The sequence below is a fragment of the Anomaloglossus baeobatrachus genome, chromosome 5 (genome assembly GCF_048569485.1).
Source record: "Anomaloglossus baeobatrachus isolate aAnoBae1 chromosome 5, aAnoBae1.hap1, whole genome shotgun sequence".
NCBI lineage: Eukaryota > Metazoa > Chordata > Amphibia > Anura > Aromobatidae > Anomaloglossus > Anomaloglossus baeobatrachus.
In genome coordinates, this window is record NC_134357.1 from 592,606,567 (window position 1) to 592,631,220 (window position 24,654).

A 24,654-nucleotide genomic window follows, 5' to 3' on the forward strand; every position below is an offset into this window, starting at 1 on the left:
AGATGTTGCAGCCATGGGAGACAAGTCCAGAGATGCTGCAGCCATGGGAGACAAGTCCAGAGATGCTGCAGCCAAAGGAGACAAGTCTGGAGCTGCTGCAGCCAAAGGAGACAAGTCCGGAGATGCTGCAGCCAAAGGAGATAAGTCCAGAGATGCTGCAGGCATGGGAGATAAGTCTATAGACACTGCACCCAAGGGAGACAAGTGCAAAGATGCTGCAGCCATGGGAGACAAGTCAGAGACACTTCAGCCATGGGAGATAAGTCCAGAGATACTACAACCATGGGAAACAAGTTCTGATGCGCTGCAGCCAGGGGAGCACCTTTTTCATGTGGAGAAATGGCTCCTGGGACAATTTTGAGAAATGGCTGCACCACTGGTTCAGTAACATCTCCATCCTGTGATTTCCATCATTCACCACTTCTCCTTCTTAGTGTTCTGAATTCTGATGTCATCTACCTGTATGTATAAGAACCATATGTCTCTACATATTGGTATAATACTATTGTGTATATCAGTAGTTTTATCTGTATGTACAGTGCGCATTTATACATTATTATTATTATTCACATATCTGTATCAAATGTGCAGTAGCCAATGTTTCCCCTAATCCTGTACATAGAGACCCAGGCCCTGCGAAAAGTCATGTGAAACTCGACGCCGCCATGCCAGCCCCCTCTCTGGATTACACCGAGGGGCTTAAATTATCTTGTCTAACTTCTTCACAGCTGACTCCTATTTATATCATACGCTGGTCGCAGGGCCAGGGACACCCGGCCAGGGGACTCTCAAGGACTTCACCGCAGAAAATCGTCGCTTATCTGAGGGCATTACTATAAGGAACATCCAGGTAATGTCTTGTGCGGCGTATATTGTGCACTTTATGTTCTCGTCAGTGGGTGTTATATACAGATCATAGAGGGGGGGTCACATCATGTCCTGGAGGGCGCAATGACAAACCCCAACGCTTAATGAATGATGCAAATAGAAAGTTATATTTTCTATAATATTAAAATAATGTCGCCAAACAGAGCGAAATAATAGTATCATACAGTGCTCGCATGAATACTATTCAAAAGGCAATAGAAAGCAGGTTTAAATACCGCGCCAAACCACAGGAGTCCAGATGTTAGTAAATCTCTTTTTCTTTATTTACACAGGTCTACGCGTTTCAGGGACATGTCCGTCCCCTTCCTCAGGACAATGTACAGAGAATACTAGAGTAGTATTCTCTGTACATTGTCCTGAGGAAGGGGACGGACATGTCCCTGAAACGCGTAGACCTGTGTAAATAAAGAAAAAGAGATTTACTAACAACATCTGGACTCCTGTGGTTTGGCGCGGTATTTAAACCTGCTTTCTATTGCCTTTTGAATGGTCTCTTCACCGCGGGACCGCTGCCTCCCACGCCATCTCCTCGTTACTTACATGCTCAAAAGGGGTCGTGACTGGCACAACCGCACCAGGTAAGTGTTCCTGCCGACATTTACCCCTACGTGTTTTACCGGGTAAGACCCTATTTGCGCCTTATCTTTTCACAGCTTTCTCATTCACATGAATACTATAGCATAGCACCTGTTTGATAGTGCCCACATAGTTTTACCCTACGGTGCCCTCAAAAACTGTACTAATGTAAGTATTTGCTGATTAGAGCTCATATCATGTTGCACAGTGCCCACATAAATAATGTCATGTACTGTACTGTGCAAAAGTGTTAGATGTAGAAAATGTTGCAGCCCCAGTGTTTCCTGTGATTTATATGCTCCAGCCCCAGTGTCTCCTATATGATGTATATGCTCCAGCCCCAGTGTCTCCTATATGATGTATATGCTCCAGACCCAGTGTCTCCTATATGATGTATATGTTTCCAGCCCCAGTGTCTCCTATATGATGTATATGCTCCAGCCCCAGTGTCTCCTATATGATGTATATGCTCCAGACCCAGTGTCTCTTATGTGATGTATATGCTCCAGCCCCAGTGTCTCCTATGTGATGTATATGCTCCAGCCCTAGTGTCTCTTGTGTGATGTATATGCTCCAGCCCCAGTGTCTCTTGTGTGATGTATATGCTCCAGCACCAGTGTCTCCTGTGATGTATATGCTCCATCCTAATTGTCTGCTAGGTGATGTATATTCTCCAGCCTTAGTGTCTCCTATGTGATGTATATGCTCCAGCCCCAGTGTCTCCTATGTGATGTATATACTCCAGCCCCACTGTCTCCTATGTGGTGTATATGCTCCAGCCCCAGTGTCTCCTATGTGATGTATATGCTCCAACTCCAGTGTCTCTTGTGTGTTGTATATGCTCCAACCCCAGGGTCTTCTATGTGATGTATATGCTCCATCCTAATTGTCTCCTGGGTGATGTATATTCTCCAGCCCTAGTGTCTCCTATGTGATGTATATGCTCCAGCCCCAGTGTCTCCTATGTGATGTATATACTCCAGCCCCACTGTCTCGTATGTGATGTATATGGTCCAGCCCCAGTGTCTCCTGTGATGTATATTCTCCAGCCCAAATGTCTTCTATGTGATGTATATGCTCCAGCCACAGTGTTTCCTATGTGATCTATATGCTCCATCCCCAGTGTCTCCTATGTGATATATATGCTCCAGCCCCAGTGTATCCTATGTTGTGTTTATGCTCCAGCCCCAGTGTCTCCTGTGATGTGCAGTTGAAACCAGAAGTTTCCCTCCGCTCTCTATGCAGACACATTTACAGGTTTTTCCCTATGCTCTCTATTCAGACACATCTGCAGGTTTTTACCTCCGATCTTTATACAGACACATCTGCAGGTTTTTCCCTCCGCTCTCTATACAGACACATCTGCAGGTTTTTCCCTCCGCTCTCTATACAGACACATCTGCAGGTTTTTACCTCCGCCTCTCTATAAAGACACATCTGCAGGTTTTTGCCTCCGCTCTCTATAAAGACACATCTGCAGGTTTTTCTCACTATCTGACATAAAATCAGAATAAATCTTTCCCGTTTTAGGTCAATTAGGAACCAAAATTACTTTTATTTGCCAAATGCCAGAATAATGAAAGAGAGAAAATGTTTTAAGGAAATGTTATTACTTTCTGCACAGTGCAGTTCCCTCCATTTCCTTAGTATTTGGCACCATTGCCCTTATACTGTATGACTTGGGTGAAATGTTTTAAATCCTTCCAGAAGCTTCTCACAATGGTTCGTGGAATTTGGGCCGATTCCTCCTGACAGAACTGGTGTAACTGAGCCATGTTTGGAGGTTGCCACTTGCTCCGGCCTTTTCAGCTTTGCCCTTAATTTTCAATAGGATTGAGATCAGGGCTTTGTGATGGCCACTCCAAAACATTGACTTAGTTATCCTTATGCCACTTTGTAGGCAGTTTGCCAGTATGCTTCATTTCCTTGTCCATCTGGAAGACCCATTTCTACCCAAGCTTTACGTTACTGGCTTATATCTTGAGATGTTGCTTCACTATCGCCAAATAATCTTCTTTCCTCATGATGCCATCTATTTTGTGAAGTCACCAGTCCCTCCAACAGCAAAAAAACCCCACAACATGATGCTGCCGCCCCCGTGTGTCACAGTTGGGATGGTGATCTTAGGCTTCAAAACTTCTCCCTTTTTCCTCCAAAAGTAACAATGATCATTATGGCCAAACAGTTCAATTTTAGTTTCGTCAGACCCCAGGACGTCTCCAAAAATTCAGGTCTTTGTTCCTGTGTGCACACATTAATCTGGTTTCTTTTGGCTTCTTCCTGGCAGAGTGGCCTTTCAGCCCATGTTGATACAGTACTGGTCTCACTGTGGATAATGACACAATCTTACCAGCTTCCTCCAGCATCTTCACAAGGTCTTTTGCTTTTGTTCTTGGGTTGATATGTACATGTCTGACCAAAGCATGTTCATCTCTGGTACACAGAACTCGTCTCCTTCCTGAGCGGTAGGATGGCTGGACATTCCCATCTTGTGTGTACTTGTGTATAATTGTTTGTGCAGATGAACGAGGCTCCTTCAGGTATCTGGAAATTGTACCCAAGGATGAACCAGACTTGTGCAAGTCCACAATTCTCTTCCTGAGATTTTGGTTGATTTCTTTTGACTTTCCCATGATGCTTCACAAAGAAGCCGTGTGTTTCAGATTTGCATTAAAATACATCCTTAGATGTGTCTCTAATTAACTCAGATGTTGTCAATAAACCTATCAGAAGCTTCCAAATGACATCATCACATGGGCTGTCCCATATTGTTTAAAGGCACAGTACTCTTAAGGGGGCTTTACACGGTAGCGATATCGCTAGCAATTTCTAGCGATAGCGACCGTGTAAGTACCTGCCCCCGTCGCGCATGCGATTGTTTGTGATCGCTGCCGTAGCGAACATTATCGCTACGCAGCGTCACACATACTTACCTGGTCGGCGGCGTCGCTGTGACTGCCGAACAATCCCTCCTTCAAGGGGGAGGGACGTTCGGCATCACAGTGACGTCACCGCAACGTCACTAAGCGGCCGGCCAATCAAAGCAGAGGGGCGGAGATGAGCAGGACGTAACATCCCGCCCACCTCCTTCCTTCTTCATTGGGGCCGGCAGCAGGTAAGGAGACGTTCCTCGCTCATGCGGTGTCACACATAGCGATGTGCGCTGCCGCATGAGCGATGAACCACAACGCTAAACAACCCTTACCGATTTTTGACTTTGGGACGACCTCCATGGTGAACGATTTTCACCATTTTTGAGGTCGCCTAAGGTCGCTGGTAAGTATTACACGCTGCGATATCGTTAATGACGCCGGATCTGCGTCACTAACAACTTGACCCCGGCGACCAAACATTAACGATATCGTAGCATGTAAAGCCCCCTTTAGTGTATGGAAACCTTTCACTGTGCAGAAAGTAATAAAAATTTCTGACAACATTCTCTCTTATTATTCTAGCATTTGGCAAACAGAAATAATTTTAGCTCCTAATTGATCTAAAACGGGAAAGGTTTATTCTGATTTCATGTGAGATAGTGAGAAAAACCCGCAGATGTGTCTTTTTAGCTAATGTATGGAAACTTCTGGTTTCATCTGTATATGCTCCAGCTCCAGTGTCACCTATGTAATGTATATGCTTCATCCCCAGTGTCTCCTGTGATGTATATGCCCCATCCCCAGTGTCTCCTGTGATGTATATGCCCCATCCCCAGTGTCTCCTGTGATGTATATGCTCCAGCTCCAGTGTCACCTATGTAATGTATATGCTTCATCCCCAGTGTCTCCTGTGATGTATATACTCCAGCCCCAGTGTCTCCTGTGATGTATATGCTCCAGCCCCAGTGTCTCCTGTGATGTATATGCTCCAGCCCCAGTGTCTCCTGTGATGTATATGCCCCATCCCCAGTGTCTCCTGTGATGTATATGCTCCAGCCCTAGTGTTTTCTGTGATGTATATGCTCCAGCTCCAGTGTCTCCTGTGATGTATATGCTCCAGCCCCAGTGTCTCCTGTGATGTATATACTCCAGCCCCAGTGTCTCCTGTGATGTATATGCTCCAGCCCCAGTGTCGCCTGTGATGTATATGCTCCAGCCCCAGTGTCTCCTGTGATGTATATGCTCCAGCCCCAGTGTCTCCTGTGATGTATATGCTCCAGCTCCAGTGTCTCCTGTGATGTATATGCTCCAGCCCCAGTGTCTCCTGTGATGTATATACTCCAGCCCCAGTGTCTCCTGTGATGTATATACTCCAGCCCCAGTGTCTCCTGTGATGTATATACTCCAGCCCCAGTGTCTCCTGTGATGTATATGCTCCAGCCCCAGTGTCTCCTGTGATGTATATGCTCCAGCCCCAGTGTCTCCTGTGATGTATATGCTCCAGCCCCAGTGTCTCCTGTGATGTATATGCCCCATCCCCAGTGTCTCCTGTGATGTATATGCTCCAGCCCCAGTGTTTTCTGTGATGTATATGCCCCATCCCCAGTGTCTCCTGTGATGTATATGCTCCAGCCCTAGTGTTTTCTGTGATGTATATGCTCCAGCCCCAGCGTCTCCTGTGATGTATATGTCGCGGGCGGGGAGGACGCCTCTGCGCTGCACTCGCTAACGCTCGGGTCCGGCGCTGCTGCGATGGCTGCTCAGTGGCTCGAGTGGTGGGCCAGATCCGGGGACTCGAGCGGCGCTCCTCGCCCGTGAGTGAAAGGGGTGGTTGGTTTGGGGGATTTTAGTCCGTGACGCCACCCACGGGTTGTGGTGAGGTTGGGCACCACCGCTGCTGGTGACGGGGATCCCGGGAGCGATGGTAGGGAGCAGCTGTGATGTTGTTTTTTCCCCTCCGTGGGTAGGGGTTGGTGGTCCCGGGGCCCGGTGAGGTGACGGGGAGGCAGGGCTGGCAAGGTGCAGGGTCGCCTGGACTGCGCAGCGTGGTGCCGGATGGCACGATTGTACTCACTCAGCCACAAATGTACGCAAAGTCTCTGGTAAACCAAACGGCTGGATGGACGGGTCCCGCAGCCGGCTGCTGTGGTTTCTCCCGGACGGTTGGTGGTGGCCCCAGAGTGTATACAGTGCCTACAAGTAGTATTCAACCCCCTGCAGATTTAGCAGGTTTACACATTCGGAATAACTTGGCATTGGGACATTTGGACTGTAGATCAGCCTGGAAGTGTGAAATGCCGTAAAAAAGAATGTTATTTCTTTTTTTTTTAAAATTGTGAAAAGTTTATTCAGAGGGTCATTTATTATTCAACCCCTCAAACCACCAGAATTCTGTTTGGTTCCCCTAAAGTATTAAGAAGTATTTCAGGCACAAAGAACAATGAGCTTCACATGTTTGGATTAATTATCTCTTTTTCCAGCCTTTTCTGACTAATTAAGACCCTCCCCAAACTTGTGAACAGCACTCATACTTGGTCAACATGGGAAAGACAAAGGAGCATTCCAAGGCCATCAGAGACAAGATCGTGGAGGGTCACAAGGCTGGCAAGGGGTACAAAACCCTTTCCAAGGAGTTGGGCCTACCTGTCTCCACTGTTGGGAGCATCATCCGGAAGTGGAAGGCTTATGGAACTACTGTTAGCCTTCCACGGCCTGGACAGCCTTTGAAAGTTTCCACCTGTGCCGAGGCCAGGCTTGTCCGAAGAGTCAAGGCTAACCCAAGGACAACAAGGAAGGAGCTCCGGGAAGATCTCATGGCAGTGGGGACATTGGTTTCAGTCAATACCATAAGTAACGTACTCCACCGCAATGGTCTCCGTTCCAGACGAGCCCGTAAGGTACCTTTACTTTCAAAGCGTCATGTCAAGGCTCGTCTACAGTTTGCTCATGATCACTTGGAGGACTCTGAGACAGACTGGTTCAAGGTTCTCTGGTCTGATGAGACCAAGATCGAGATCTTTGGTGCCAACCACACACGTGACGTTTGGAGACTGGATGGCACTGCATACGACCCCAAGAATACCATCCCTACAGTCAAGCATGGTGGTGGCAGCATCATGCTGTGGGGCTGTTTCTCAGCCAAGGGGCCAGGCCATCTGGTCCGAATCCATGGGAAGATGGATAGCACGGCCTACCTGGAGATTTTGGCCAAGAACCTCCGCTCCTCCATCAAGGATCTTAAGATGGGTCATCATTTCATCTTCCAACAAGACAACGACCCAAAGCACACAGCCAAGAAAACCAAGGCCTGGTTCAAGAGGGAAAAAATCAAGGTATTGCAGTGGCCTAGTCAGTCTCCTGACCTTAACCCAATTGAAAACTTGTGGAAGGAGCTCAAGATTAAAGTCCACATGAGACACCCAAAGAACCTAGATAACTTGGAGAAGATCTGCATGGAGGAGTGGGCCAAGATAACTCCAGAGACCTGTGCCGGCCTGATCAGGTCTTATAAAAGACGATTATTAGCTGTAATTGCAAACAAGGGTTATTGCACAAAATACTAAACCTAGGGATTGAATAATAATTGACCCACACTTTTATGTTGAAAATTTATTAAAATTTAACTGAGCAACATAACTTGTTGGTTTGTAAGATTTATGCATCTGTTAATAAATCCTGCTCTTGTTTGAAGTTTGCAGGCTCTAACTTATTTGCATCTTATCAAACCTGCTAAATCTGCAGGGGGTTGAATATTACTTGTAGGCACTGTATGTGCCGGAGGAGCCATTTTGCCCGCAGGTTCTGGCCCTTGGAACTCTAGTTGTGGCGGTAGCTGTATTTCATTCTACTGGTCGGACGGTTGCCTTCTATCGGGTCTTGGATGTTAGGAAACCCCTGGGGTTCCGATTACTAACGGATTTGACCTCTTAACAGCGACTCCAAGCCTGGTAGGGGTCAGCCACCGCCCGACCCTGGTCCTACGGTTCCGCGTTGATCTGCCTCTCCTGCAGATGGCCACCACCGTCTGCCAACCTTGCTCTTAGTGCCCGGGCCACACACCCGGACACGGTCAGTTTACTCCTACACTCCTCACACTTGCACTTCCCTAACTAAACTGACTTCCTTTTCCCGCCTCCAGGACTGTGAACTCCTCAGTGGGTGGGGCCAACCGCCTGGCTTCACCCCACCTGGTGTGGACATCAGCCCCCAGAGGGAGGCAACAAGGACTCTGTGTCTGGCTGATGTGCCTGTCTCGGGGTGGGGGTGTGTGTTGCAGTACCCGTGATGACCTGGCTAGTCCAGGGCGCCACATTCCCCCTTGGTTAAATGCAGACCGTCCGCGGGCTGCCTGTCCATCACCGGTTTTATTTTTCTTTTCAACTGTAAAAATATAAAAACAACACAGTATGGATTTCAAATCTTCCCTTACGGGAGGCATGTCACTTAAACGTTGCAAAACACATATATATACATTTTTAATAATAACGGACGGATGGCTTCCGCTCTCCCACCCAAGCAACCTAGCCCTGATGCTGCCCCTAAGAAGTGGGCAGCACCCCTTGACCCCAGTCCAGATCCAGGCTGCCCGAGCGGGAACGGGTACGGTGCCTCGCACCCGGCTGTCACTTTAGGGAACCCCACGTCCATGGGGGACCCCTGACCCCTGGAGGATCGCCACCGGTTGCGGTAGTGGCGGGCCTGGGCCATCACTTCCCTCCAGGCCCATCCTCCAAATCTGCCTCTCCGGAGGCGGCAACGGAAAACATGCCCCCAACTTATTTACAATCCCACCAGTTCGTGGGTGCCCTGCAAGTTCTCAGGCATGTCCATGAAGAGTTCCTCATGCCAACGGTAACAAAGGGTCCCTGCGGGGACAACTTGCCAGCAACGGCCGGGTCAATCATGGTGTCAATCAGGTTATTTACTCGGTTTGATTCATTCATTTACTTAACAGGGTAACGGTACTGGTGGTCCCAATGGGGACAACGGTGCAACGGAGGGACCGCTGCCTTATTTCAAGTCCACACCACAGGACGGAGGAGGGGGCTGGGCCGGTTCTTGGGCCTCCTGGCCTCCTCTCAGCTTGGCATCCAGGGCAAACCAGCCCCTCTCTCCACAGTGCCGCGTGTATGTCACCAGATCGCCTGGGAGCAAGTTACGGCCCGGGTGGCCCTCTGGTAGATGGGCATTGACATCCCGGCGGGCCACAAACACCTCAGCCTCCAGGCCTGGCTCGAAAATAAATCCATACCCCCGGCGGGGGTCAAATCTTCGCACCTGACCCTCGTATACCGGGCCCCGTACCCGGAAGGTGGCTCTGCGGAGATTTTCCTTCTCCCGGATCGTGCGGGCTATCATCTCGGCCTTCCGCTTCTCCCTCTCCGCGATTTCCCGGCCCAGCTGGCTCGGCTCCCTGTCCCAGTAAGGGGCGTCTGCCTGCCCCTGCGCGCGGGTCGGGCCCCGCAGGGCCTCCTTCACACTGCCCACTACTGGCATCCTCTGTGGAAGGTCCCGCGGTGTCATGGCCTGGGGTGCTGCCTCACAGCGACGACCCGGCGCAGCCTCAGCCGAGGCGTGGGGTATGGGTACAGGGGTCCTCACCTGCTGAGCCTCCTCCTGGACGGGACGGATCACCGGAGCCGGGACAGTACTGGTGCGGTCACTTCCGATGCCACCGGTGTGTCTTCGCAGACTGACGCTGCCCTCGGGAGCTTCCAAGGAAGCGGTGCGAGTCGTCTGCGGACCTCTTCTGCAGGCTGGTCCGCTCGGGCAGACAGGCAAGGTTCCGCTACCGGTTGCAGGGGTAGCGGGCCTAGTGGCGGGACGGCAGCAGCCAAAACGGGTAGCGGGGGAGGCAGCAGGGTGAGCGGGCGCAGACCAGGCCCCTCAGCCGCAGCGACCGATCCTGTAGGGACACAGGGGCGTGGGTCGCTTACCCGCTCCTCCAAGTCTTCCTCTGCCTCGCGTCTCCGTATGGCCGCCACCACATCCGCCATGACGGCCTCCCACTCCTCCAGGAGGAGCTGCACTTTCACCTGCAGACGGCTGCTCAGACGGATGGTCCGGATTTCTACCCACGCTGCGATGTCGGGCGCAGGCTCAGGGACTGCGGGGCTACCGGACGGACGGTGCATGCTGGCAGCGGTATCTTCCAGGAACCAAATGGCGGCAGAGTCGTGGCGTCCCTGCTTTTATGGCCTCGGTTTACATGCGGCCGGACGCCATCCATCCTTCCCCCCTTGGTCTTTTCTCGGCACCTCTTCAGGGGCGGGGCTTCAGCTTTTGCGCCCCCACTGCTCGAGAAGATGCTCGAGCGGGAAAAGCCTCGCGCCCAAGATGGCGGATTTTGAAATTTTTCGGCCGAACACCGCCGGCGGGGCACAAGGCGCACTTCTACCAGCCGGCAGAACGGTAAGATCCTGTTCGTGACGCCAAGTTGTCGCGGGCGGGGAGGACGCCACTGCGCTCGCTAACGCTCGGGTCCAGCGCTGCTGCGATGGCTGCTCGGTGGCTCGAGCGGTGGGCCGGATCTGGGGACTCAAGCGGCGCTCCTCGCCCGTGAGTGAAAGGGGTGGTTGGTTTGGGGGATTTTAGTCCGTGACGCCACCCACGGGTTGTGGTGAGGTTGGGCACCACCGCTGCTGGTGACGGGGATCCCGGGAGCGATGGTAGGGAGCAGCTGGGATGTCGTTTTCCCCCACCATGGGTAGGGGTTGGTGGTCCCGGTGGTGGTGAGGTGACGGGGAGGCAGGGTTGGCAAGGTGCAGGGTCGCCTGGACTGTGCAGCGCGGTGCCGGATGGCACGATTGTACTCACTCAGCCACAAATGTACGCAAAGTCTCTAGTAAACCAAACGGCTGGATGGACGGGTCCCGCAGCCGGCTGCTGTGGTTTCTCCCGGACGGTTGGTGGTGGCTGCCTTTCCCTGCACCTTTGTGTATGTTCGGTCCTGATGGCTTCCCAACGGTAACCCGCTCCCCAGCGTGTATATGTGCCGGAGGAGCCCTTTTGCCCGCAGGCTCTGGCCCTTGGAACTCTAGCTGTGGCGGTAGCTGTATTTCCTTCTACTGGTCGGACGGTTGCCTTCTATCGGGTCTTGGATGTTAGGAAACCCCTGGGGTTCCGGTCACTAACGGATTTGACCTCTTAACGGCGACTCCAAGCCTGGTCGGGGTCCGCAGGCCCTGCCGGTGTGTGCTGGCTTCACTTCGCTCCCCGGTTCGGTACTGGCGGGCCACCGCCCGACCCCGGTCCTACGGTTCTGCGTTGATCTGCCTCTCCTGCAGACGGCCACCACCGTGTGCCAACCTTGCTCTTAGTGCCCGGGCCACACACCCGGACACAGTCAGTTTACTCCTACACTCCTCACACTTGCACTTCCCTAACTGAACTGACTTCCTTTTCCCGCCTCCAGGACTGTGAACTCCTCAGTGGGTGGGGCCAACCACCTGGCTCCACCCCACCTGGTGTGGACATCAGCCCCCGGAGGGAGGCAACAAGGACTCTGTGTCTGGCTGATGTGCCTGTCTCGGGGTGGGGGTGTGTGTTGCAGTACCCGTGACGACCTGGCTAGTCCAGGGCGCCACATATATGCTCCAGCCCCAGTGTCTCCTGTGATGTATATGTTCCAGCCCCAGTATCTCCTGTGAGGTATATGCTCCAGCCCCAGTGTCTCCTGTGATGTATATGTTCCAGCCCCAGTGTCTCCTGTGATGTATATGCTCCAGTCCCAGTGTCTCCTGTGATGTATATGCTCCAGCCCCAGTGTCTCCTGTGATGTATATGCTCCAGCCCCAGTGTCTGCTGTGATGTATGTGCTCCAGCCCCAGTGTCTCCTGTGATGTATATGCTCCAGCCCCAGTGTCTGCTGTGCTGTATGTGCTCCAGCCCCAGTGTCTCCTGTGATGTATATGCTCCAGCTCCCGTATCTCCTGTGATGTATATGCTCCAGCCCCAGTGTCTCCTGTGATGTTTTTTCAGCAGCCCCAGTGTCTTCTGTGATGTTTTTCTGCAGCCCCAGTGTCTACTGTGATGTTTTTTCTGCAGCCCCAGTGTATCCTGTGATGTATATGCTCCAGCCCCAGTATCTCCTGTGATGTATATGCTCCAGCCCCAGTGTCTTCTGTGATGTTTTTTCTGCAGCCCCAGTGTCTCCTGTGATATATATGCTCCAGCCCCAGTATCTCCTATGATGTATATGCTCCAGCTCCAGTGTCTCCTGTGATGTATATGCTCCAGCTCCAGTGTCTCCTGTGATGTATATGCTCCAGCTCCTGTGTCTCCTGTGATGTATATGCTCCAGCCCCAGTGTCTCCTGTGATGTATATGCTCCAGCCCCAGTGTCTGCTGTGATGTATATGCTCCAGCCCCAGCATCTCCTGTGATGTATATGTTCCAGCCCCAGTGTCTCCTGTGATGTATATGCTCCAGTCCCACTGTCTCCTGTGATGTATATGCTCCAGCCCCAGTGTCTCCTGTGATGTATATGCTCCAGCTCCAGTGTCTCCTGTGAGGTATATGCTCCAGCTCCAGTGTCTCCTGTGATGTATATGCTCCAGCTCCTGTGTCTCCTGTGATGTATATGCTCCAGCCCCAGTGTCTCCTGTGATGTATATGCTCCAGCCCCAGTGTCTGCTGTGATGTATATGCTCCAGCCCCAGCATCTCCTGTGATGTATATGTTCCAGCCCCAGTGTCTCCTGTGATGTATATGCTCCAGTCCCAGTGTCTCCTGTGATGTATATGCTCCAGCCCCAGTGTCTCCTGTGATGTATATGCTCCAGCCCCAGTGTCTGCTGTGATGTATGTGCTCCAGCCCCAGTGTCTCCTGTGATGTATATGCTCCAGCCCCAGTGTCTGCTGTGCTGTATGTGCTCCAGCCCCAGTGTCTCCTGTGATGTATATGCTCCAGCTCCAGTATCTCCTGTGATGTATATGCTCCAGCCCCAGTGTCTCCTGTGATGTTTTTTCTGCAGCCCCAGTGTCTCCTGTGATGTTTTTTCTGCAGCCCCAGTGTCTGCTGTGATGTTTTTTCTGCAGCCCCAGTGTCTCCTGTGATGTTTTTTCTGCAGCCCCAGTGTCTCCTGTGATGCATATGCTCCAGCCCCAGTATCTCCTGTGATGTATATGCTCCACCTCCAGTGTCTCCTGTGATGTATATGCTCCAGCTCCAGTGTCTCCTGTGATGTATATGCTCCAGATCCAGTGTCTCCTGTGATGTATATGCTCCAGCTCCTGTGTCTCCTGTGATGTATATGCTCCAGCCCCAGTGTCTCCTGTGATGTATATGCTCCAGCCCCAGTGTCTGCTGTGATGTATATGCTCCAGCCCCAGCATCTCCTGTGATGTATATGCTCCAGCCCCAGTGTCTCCTGTGATGTATATGCTCCAGCCCCAGTGTCTGCTGTGCTGTATGTGCTCCAGCCCCAGTGTCTCCTGTGATGTATATGCTCCAGCTCCAGTATCTCCTGTGAGGTATATGCTCCAGCCCCAGTGTCTCCTGTGATGTTTTATCTGCAGCCCCAGTGTCTCCTGTGATGTTTTTTCTGCAGCCCCAGTGTCTCCTGTGATGTTTTTTCTGCAGCTTTGGTGTCTTCTATATTGTGTGTATATAGATAATAATTATTCTGTGATATATAATATTAATAATAATAATTTTTATTTATATAGCGCCAACATATTTCGCAGTGCTTTAAAATTCAGAGGGGATATGTACAGACAATATGAGACAATATAAAATAAAAAAAATGTAGATGCTCCAGCCCCAGTGTCTCCTGTGATGTATATTCTCCAACCCAATTGTCTCCTATGTGATGTATATGCTCCAACTCCAGTGTCTCCTATGTGATGTATATGCTCCAACCCCAATGTCTCCTATGTGATGTATATGCTTGAACCCCAGTGTCTCCTATGTGATGTATGTGCTCCAACTCCAGTGTCTCCTATGGGATGTATATGCTCCAACCCCAGTGTCTCCTATGTGATGTATATGCTCCAACTCCAGTGTCTTCTATGGGATGTATATGCTCCAACCCCAGTGTCTCCTATGTGATGTATATGCTCAAACCCCAGTGTCTCCTATGTGATGTATATGCTCCAACTCGTGTCTCCTATAGGATGTATATGCTCAAACTCCAGTGTCTCCTATGGGATGTATATGCTCGAACCCCAGTGACTTCTATGTGATGTATATGCTCCAACTCCAGTGTCTCCTATGGGATGTATATGCTCCAACCCCAGTGTCTCCTATGTGAAGTATAGGTCATCACATTAGGGGGAAGTTAATTAATTGTTTGACCAAATATCTCAAGATCATTTTCAATCTGATAATTTTGTAAATCCCCTGAATTAGGTTTTAAATATCCAAAAAAAGGCTCTTTTTTTTTCTGGGTCCAAAAACCAAACAAACCCCCCCCCCCCGAATTGATCTCGGATATCTGGCCGGATGCCGATCCCCATATAAGTCTATAGGGACCAGAATCCGGTGCTTTAAAATGATGATAGAAAGGATTGGGGGATAGGAGCAGGCGTGTTATAATTACCAAGTCTCCGCGCGGCTCCAACGCTACTTCTGGGGCCACTCATTAGTGTTCATCCATATTCACCACTTCCCCTACCCACCGACAGTCCCTGCATCTCTGATTGGTTGCAGTCAGACGCACCCCAACCCTGTGTGACAGAGTGTCTGACTGCAACCAATCAGAGGCGTAGTCAGTGTCCCTAAAGTGAAAAAATAATAAACAAATACATTCTTGTAGGGTCCCAAGTATTATGATACCCAGCACAAATAAAGCAGACGGCTACAGGCTATAGCCCCCAGCCTTGCGCTTATCAGCCAAGATAAGGCTGTGTATCAAAATAAGGCCCTGTGCGCACACTGCGTTTTTACCCGCGGTTTTGCTGCAGAAATTTCTTGGGAAATGTTTGTAACCTTTCTGCAGACATTTCCCAGCAAAACTTATAGGAAAAAAAAATAGGTAAATAAAAAAAAGGTAATAATCTCATCTAACCTCCTGACAGCAGCGCTCGTCATCCCCTGCAGTGACCTGGGCTGACCAATTGATGTTAGCTCAGGTCACTGCATTACTCTCCCAGCCAATATGGAACGTTCTGTTCATCATTGACTGGGACAGTGACTATGGTATGGATCGCCGTGGGAACTCCTTATTGGATTACGCCGGACCTGGAATTGATTGTTCTTTTCAATAAATTGGTGAAAGAGGGAATGTTTTGGGGAGTGTTTTTTCAAATAAAACTTTTTTTGTTGTCTATTTTTTATTTCTTACTGACTGGGTTGGTGATGTCAGGTATCTCATTGACGCCTGACATCACAAACCCCAGGGCCTGATGCCAGGTGACATTACACATCTGGCATCAACCCCATATATTACCCCGTTTGCCACTGCATCAGGGCAACAGGATGAGTTGGGACAAAGCGCCAGGATTGGGACGTCCAATGGATGCGCCACTTCTGGGGCGGCTGTGGCCTGCTATTTTTAGGCTGGTGAGTGTCCAATAGCGGTGGACCTCCCTAGTCTGAGAATACCAGACCACAGCTGTCCGCTTTACCTTGGCTGGTGATCCAATTTGGGGGGGACCCCACGTTTTTTGTTTTAAATTATTTATTTAATGTAAAATAACAGCGTGGGGTGCCCTCTGTTTTGGATTACCAGCCAAGGTGAAGCTGCCAGCTGTGGTCTGCAGGCTGCAGCCGTCTGCTTTACCCTAGCTGGCTCCAAAGATATGGGGGACCTCACGTCGGTTTTTTTTTAATTTTTTTTTTTTTTTTTTTTGGCTAAATACAAGGCTAAGCACCCTTTAGTGCCACATGAAAGTCACTAAAGGGTGACAGCTTAGAATATGCAGGGGGTGGGACATTATATAGGTCTTTCTCATCTATTATCTATCTATCCATCTATCCCTCTTTCCCTCTATCCATTATCTGTCTATCTATCGATTATCTATCTATTATCTATATTATTTATTACAGTTACAGCATAAAAAAACGCAGGGACCAACCTGCGGAAAAACTGCGGCAAAATGCGGTAAAAACGCATGCGTTTTTCCCGCGGTTTTGGTGCGTTTTTTTTACCGCAGGTGCGGTAATCTTCAACTCTCAGAAGTTTCTCAAGAAATTTTCTTGAGAAAAATCACTTTTCTAGTGCGCACATAGCCTAAACGGGACAGCATTTGACTTTTTTAAAAAAATATTTAAAGAAATAATTTAAAAAAATCCCCCCTAATTCTGATACTTAGCCATGACAAAGCAGATAACGGGGAGCTGGTGTTCTCAGACTGGGGAGACCCATGGTTATTGGGCCCCCCGGCCTAAAAATAGCCTGCAGCCGCCCAGGTTCATCCCAATTGCTCTGGTGCAGTAGCAATTTTAGTATTAAGGGGTTAATGACAGCTCACAGCAGCCACTAAGCCCTAGATTAGTATTGGTAGGCGTCTATGATACCCCCATTACTAATGTGTAAGTGAAAGTAAATAAACACAAACACCAACAAAAATACTTTATTTGAAATAATTTTTTAAAAAATACCCTCTTTCACCCCTTTATTAACCCTCAAAACACCCAGGTCTGACATAATGCACACGAGGTCCCACGTCGGTTCTAGTTCTGCTACATCTGAAGGCACAGCGTGAGGGCATGGAATATGACCTCCTGCTATGAGCTTCAGGCAGAGACTTAGCCACACCATGAGTGGTGAAATCACTCAAGTTATTTGCAGTCACAGCTGAAGGTTTCCACTGCCCTCAACCTGTGAACACAGGTAATCTGACCTCAGATGAACTCATTGAACTGAGTGACCTCACCTGAGTTGAGGTCACTGAGTTCACAGACCTGCTTCTCCTGGCAGAAAATCACTGTTTCATTTGCGAAGAGATGCAGATTTGGTGCTGAAATCTTTACATCATATTCCTGTACCCAATCTACACCGCTTGCCAAAAAACTCCGCATCAATACTGCATCACACCTCATGCGGTTTTGATACTATTTATTGCCATGAGATGTAGATTGGGTGCAGGAATGTAGTGTCAAAATGTCATCATCAAATCTGTATCTCAGCAAAAAAATGCACAAAAACGGTTTTGACGCTGTTTCACTGCAGATTTCTGCCAGGAGGTGAAAATTTGATGCTGAAAAGTCTGTACCAGATTTCAATACCAAACTTGCAACTTCTGGCAGAAAACCGTTCGATTCAGTGTAAAAAAGTTTTGTGCTTTTTTTTGCCAAGAGATGCAGAGTTCACAGACCTACATCTCCTAGCAGAAAACAGCATTTTTTTTCCCAAGAGATGCAGATTTGTAGCTGAAATTTCTACAGCTTATTCCTGCACCCAATCTACACCTCCTGGCAAAAAAAAAAAAAAAAAAATCACCTCATTATCACATCAAAACTGCATGATGTTTTGCCAGGAACTCTAAATTGGGTGCAGGAATATGCTGTAGAAATTTCAGCACCATATCTGCATCTGTTGGCAAAACAAACGCGGTTTTCTGCTAGGAGATGCAGGTCTGTGAACTCAGTGACCTCACCTCAGGTGAGATCACTTAGTTCAGTGAGGTTATTTGAGGTCAGATTACCTGCGATCATAGGGGAGGACCATGGGAACCTCCAGTTTTAACTGCAAATAATCTGAATGATGTCATTGCTCATCGTTGAGATTCAGTCTCTGCCTAAGGACCACAGCAGGCAGTCATGTTCTAAGCCTGCGTACTTTGCCTTCAGTAATGTAGCAGAACTGGAATCGTCGTGGGACCTCATGTGGATTACGTCAGACCTGGGTGTTTTTGGGTTAATAAAGGGGTGAAAGAGGGTGTATTTTGTATTTTATTTCAAATAAAGGATTTTTTAGGTGTTTGTGTTTATTTCTTTTCACTAACAGATTAGTAATGGGGGGGGTCTCATAGACCCTCCCCAATCCTAATCTAGGGCTTAGTGGCAGCTGTAAGCTGTCATTAACCCCTTATATTGCCCCAATTACCGATGAGCCGAGTGAAGTTACTTTGGATGCGACAATCCTTGGCAGCTGTAGGCTGCAATTTTTAGGCTGGCCGGGGCCCAATAAACATGAATCAACCCAGCCTAAGAATACCAGCTCCCAGCTGTCGGCTTTATCTTGGAATGAGTATAAAAATTGAGCCATTTTTAAAAATTATTAATTTAAATATTTTTTTTAAAAAAAGCAGGGTGTGGTTCCTCTTCTTCTGATACACAGAAAAGATAAGTGCATGGCTGGGGGCTGCAGCCTGTAGCCATATGCTTTATCTGTGCTGGATATCATAATAAGGGGGACCCTATGCCAATTTTTTATTTATTTTTACAGTGACCCACAGACAGCACCTCTTGCAATCAGTCATACACGCTGCCACTCAGGGTGGGGGCGCTTCTGACTGCAACCAATCACAGATACAGTGGTAACTGGAGAAATGAGTGAATATGGATGAGTGATAATGATTGGCCCTGGAAGTAGAGCGAGCATCCTGGAAGCGATTACAGCTGCGCTGGAGACTCGGTAAGTATAGCGCGCTTGCTCTATTCTTATTTTACTAGGTTTTCTTTTTTTTTTCATTACCTAAGCTGCCGGACCTGAATTATTATCCAGAGTTCCCTGAGAACTCCAGGCCCGGGACCGGCACTCGGGTACTTTTGAACCCGCACGGATCCGGACGTTCTCCCTGTCTAACTGGAGACCACCAGTGAGACTTGTGTTGGAGCTAAGGAGTCAGTATATAGTGCCTTCGGTAAAGCACTCATAACAAAGTACATTCCTGAGAGCACCATAACACAGTGCCTTCCTGAGAGCACCATAACACAGTGCCTTCCTGAGAGCACCATAACACAGTGCCTTCCTGAGATCACCCATAACACAGTGCCTTCCTGAGAGCACCATAACACAGTGCCATCCTGAGAGCACCCATAACACAGTGCCATCCTGAGATCACCCATAACACAGTGCCTTCCTGAGAGCATCCATAACACAGTGCCTTCCTGAGAGCACCATAACACAGTGCCATCCTGAGAGCACCCATAACACAGTGCCATCCTGAGATCACCCATAACACAGTGCCTTCCTGAGAGCATCCATAACACAGTGCCTTCGGTAAAGCACTCATAACAAAGTACATTCCTGAGAGCACCATAACACAGTGCCTTCCTGAGATCACCCATAACACAGTGCCTTCCTTAGAGCACCATAACACAGTGCCTTCCTGAGATCACCCATAACACAGTGCCTTCCTGAGAGCACCATAACACAGTGCCTTCCTGAGATCACCCATAACACAGTGCCATCCTGAGAGCACCCATAACACAGTGCCATCCTGAGATCACCCATAACACAGTGCCTTCCTGAGAGCATCCATAACACAGTGCCTTCCTGAGAGCACCATAACACAGTGCCATCCTGAGAGCACCCATAACACAGTGCCATCCTGAGAGCAGACATAACACAGTGCCTTCCTGAGAGCACCATAACACAGTGCCTTCCTGAGAGCACCATAACACAGTGCCATCCTGAGAGCACCCATAACACAGTGCCTTCCTGAGAGCACCATAACACAGTGCCATCCTGAGAGCACCCATAACACAGTGCCTTCCTGAGATCACCCATAACACAGTGCCTTCCTGAGATCACCCATAACACAGTGCCTTCCTGAGAGCAGACATAACACAGTGCCTTCCTGAGAGCACCCATAACACAGTGCCTTCCTTAGAGCACCCATAACACAGTGCCTTCCTGAGAGCACCATAACACAGTGTCTTCCTGAGAGCACCCATAACACAGTGCCTTCCTGAGATCACCCATAACACAGTGCCATCCTGAGAGTTCCCATAACACAGTGCCTTCCTGAGAGCACCCATAACACAGTGCCATCCTGAGAGCACCATAACACAGTGTCTTCCTGAGAGCACCATAACACAGTGTCTTCCTGAGAGCACCATAACACAGTGCCTTCCTGAGAGCACCATAACACAGTGCCTTCCTGAGAGCACCCATAACACAGTGCCTTCTGTAGAGCACCCATAACACAGTGCCTTCCTGAGAGCACCATAACACAGTGCCTTCCTGAGAGCACCATAACACAGTGCCTTCTGTAGAGCACCCATAACACAGTGCCTTCCTGAGAGCACCCATAACACAGTGCCTTCCCGAGAGCACCCATAACACAGTGCCTTCCTGAGAGCACCCATAACACAGTGCCTTCCTGAGAGCACCATAACACAGTGTCTTCCTGAGAGCACCCATAACACAGTGCCTTCCTGAGAGCACCATAACACAGTGCCTTCTGTAGAGCACCCATAACACAGTGCCTTCCTGAGAGCACCCATAACACAGTGCCTTCCCGAGAGCACCCATAACACAGTGCCTTCCTGAGAGCACCCATAACACAGTGCCTTCCTGAGAGCACCATAACACAGTGTCTTCCTGAGAGCACCCATAACACAGTGCCTTCCTGAGAGCACCATAACACAGTGCCTTCTGTAGAGCACCCATAACACAGTGCCTTCCTGAGAGCACCCATAACACAGTGCCTTCCCGAGAGCACCCATAACACAGTGCCTTCGGTAAAGCACTCATAACACTCATAACAAAGTACATTCCTGAGAGCACCCATAACACAGTGCCTTCCTGAGAGCACCATAACACAGTGTCTTCCTGAGAGCACCCATAACACAGTGCCTTCCTGAGAGCACCATAGCACAGTGCCTTCTGTAGAGCACCCATAACACAGTGCCTTCCTGAGAGCACCCATAACACAGTGCCTTCCCGAGAGCACCCATAACACTGTCTTCCTGAGAGCACCCATAACACAGTGCCTTCCTGAGAGCACCATAACACAGTGTCTTCCTGAGAGCACCCATAACACAGTGCCTTCCTGAGAGCACCATAACACAGTGTCTTCCTGAGAGCACCCATAACACAGTGCCTTCCTGAGAGCACCCATAACACAGTGCCTTCCTGAGAGCACCCATAACACAGTGCCTTCCTGAGAGCACCCATAACACAGTGCCTTCCCGAGAGCACCCATAACACAGTGTCTTCCTGAGAGCACCCATAACACAGTGCCTTCCTGAGAGCACCCATAACACAGTGCCTTCCTGAGAGTACCCATAACACAGTGCCTTCCTGAGAGCAGACATAACACAGTGCCATCCTGAGATCACCCATAACACAGTGCCTTCTGTAGAGCATCCATAACACAGTGCCTTCCTGAGAGCACCCATAACATAGTGCCTTCCTTAGAGCACCATAACACAGTGCCTTCATGAGAGTACCCATAACACAGTGCCTTCCTGAGAGCAGACATAACACAGTGCCTTCCTGAGAGCAGACATAACACAGTGCCTTCCTGAGAGCAGACATAACACAGTGCCTTCCTGAGAGCACCATAACACAGTGCCTTTCTGAGATCACCCATAACACAGTGCCTTCCTGAGAGTACCCATAACACAGTGCCTTCCTGAGAGCACCATAATACAGTGCCTTCCTGAGAGCACCCATAACACAGTGCCTTCCTGAGATCACCCATAACACAGTGCCTTCCTGAGAGCACCCATAACACAGTGCCTTCCCGAGAGCACCCATAACACAGTGTCTTCCTGAGAGCACCCATAACACAGTGCCTTCCTGAGAGCACCATAACACAGTGTCTTCCTGAGAGCACCCATAACACAGTGCCTTCCTGAGAGCACCATAACACAGTGCCTTCCTGAGAGCACCATAACACAGTGCCTTCCTGAGAGCACCATAACACAGTGCCTTCTGTAGAGCACCCATAACACAGTGCCTTCCTGAGAGCACCCATAACACAGTGCCTTCCCGAGAGCACCCATAACACAGTGCCTTCCTGAGAGCACCCATAACACAGTGCCTTCCTGAGAGCACCATAACACAGTGTCTTCCTGAGAGCACCCATAACACAGTGCCTTCCTGAGAGCACCATAACACAGTGCCTTCTGTAGAGCACCCATAACACAGTGCCTTCCTGAGAGCACCCATAACACAGTGCCTTCCCGAGAGCACCCATAACACAGTGCCTTCCTGAGAGCACCCATAACACAGTGCCTTCCTGAGAGCACCATAACACAGTGTCTTCCTGAGAGCACCCATAACACAGTGCCTTCCTGAGAGCACCATAACACAGTGCCTTCTGTAGAGCACCCATAACACAGTGCCTTCCTGAGAGCACCCATAACACAGTGCCTTCCCGAGAGCACCCATAACACAGTGCCTTCGGTAAAGCACTCATAACACTCATAACAAAGTACATTCCTGAGAGCACCCATAACACAGTGCCTTCCTGAGAGCACCATAACACAGTGTCTTCCTGAGAGCACCCATAACACAGTGCCTTCCTGAGAGCACCATAGCACAGTGCCTTCTGTAGAGCACCCATAACACAGTGCCTTCCTGAGAGCACCCATAACACAGTGCCTTCCCGAGAGCACCCATAACACAGTGTCTTCCTGAGAGCACCCATAACACAGTGCCTTCCTGAGAGCACCATAACACAGTGTCTTCCTGAGAGCACCCATAACACAGTGCCTTCCTGAGAGCACCATAACACAGTGTCTTCCTGAGAGCACCCATAACACAGTGCCTTCCTGAGAGCACCCATAACACAGTGCCTTCCTGAGAGCACCCATAACACAGTGCCTTCCTGAGAGCACCCATAACACAGTGCCTTCACGAGAGCACCCATAACACAGTGTCTTCCTGAGAGCACCCATAACACAGTGCCTTCCTGAGAGCACCCATAACACAGTGCCTTCCTGAGAGTACCCATAACACAGTGCCTTCCTGAGAGCAGACATAACACAGTGCCATCCTGAGATCACCCATAACACAGTGCCTTCCTGAGAGCACCCATCACACAGTGCCTTCTGTAGAGCATCCATAACACAGTGCCTTCCTGAGAGCACCCATAACATAGTGCCTTCCTTAGAGCACCATAACACAGTGCCTTCATGAGAGTACCCATAACACAGTGCCTTCCTGAGAGCAGACATAACACAGTGCCTTCCTGAGAGCAGACATAACACAGTGCCTTCCTGAGAGCAGACATAACACAGTGCCTTCCTGAGAGCACCATAACACAGTGCCTTTCTGAGATCACCCATAACACAGTGCCTTCCTGAGAGTACCCATAACACAGTGCCTTCCTGAGAGCACCATAATACAGTGCCTTCCTGAGAGCACCCATAACACAGTGCCTTCCTGAGATCACCCATAACACAGTGCCTTCCTGAGATCACCCATAACACAGTGCCTTCCTGAGAGCACCCATAACACAGTGCCTTCCCGAGAGCACCCATAACACAGTGTCTTCCTGAGAGCACCCATAACACAGTGCCTTCCTGAGAGCACCATAACACAGTGTCTTCCTGAGAGCACCCATAACACAGTGCCTTCCTGAGAGCACCATAACACAGTGCCTTCCTGAGAGCACCATAACACAGTGCCTTCCTGAGAGCACCATAACACAGTGCCTTCTGTAGAGCACCCATAACACAGTGCCTTCCTGAGAGCACCCATAACACAGTGCCTTCCCGAGAGCACCCATAACACAGTGCCTTCCTGAGAGCACCCATAACACAGTGCCTTCCTGAGAGCACCATAACACAGTGTCTTCCTGAGAGCACCCATAACACAGTGCCTTCCTGAGAGCACCATAACACAGTGCCTTCTGTAGAGCACCCATAACACAGTGCCTTCCTGAGAGCACCCATAACACAGTGCCTTCCCGAGAGCACCCATAACACAGTGCCTTTCTGAGAGCACCCATAACACAGTGCCTTCCTGAGAGCACCATAACACAGTGTCTTCCTGAGAGCACCCATAACACAGTGCCTTCCTGAGAGCACCATAACACAGTGCCTTCTGTAGAGCACCCATAACACAGTGCCTTCCTGAGAGCACCCATAACACAGTGCCTTCCCGAGAGCACCCATAACACAGTGCCTTCGGTAAAGCACTCATAACACTCATAACAAAGTACATTCCTGAGAGCACCCATAACACAGTGCCTTCCTGAGAGCACCATAACACAGTGTCTTCCTGAGAGCACCCATAACACAGTGCCTTCCTGAGAGCACCATAGCACAGTGCCTTCTGTAGAGCACCCATAACACAGTGCCTTCCTGAGAGCACCCATAACACAGTGCCTTCCCGAGAGCACCCATAACACAGTGTCTTCCTAAGAGCACCCATAACACAGTGCCTTCCTGAGAGCACCATAACACAGTGTCTTCCTGAGAGCACCCATAACACAGTGCCTTCCTGAGAGCACCATAACACAGTGTCTTC

The 24,654-nt window shown here is 49.6% G+C and overlaps 1 protein-coding gene across 1 annotated transcript in view; it reads left to right on the forward strand.

The window, feature by feature from the left end:
• The first annotated feature begins 728 nt into the window (after nucleotides 1-728).
• The window catches only part of DHRS7C (dehydrogenase/reductase 7C), a 63,796-nt gene continuing 39,870 nt past the window's right edge, over nucleotides 729-24,654 (forward strand). The window contains exon 1 of the mRNA XM_075351485.1: nucleotides 729-850. The gene's annotated coding sequence lies outside the window, so the exon portion shown is untranslated. The remainder of the gene's footprint in view (nucleotides 851-24,654) is intronic.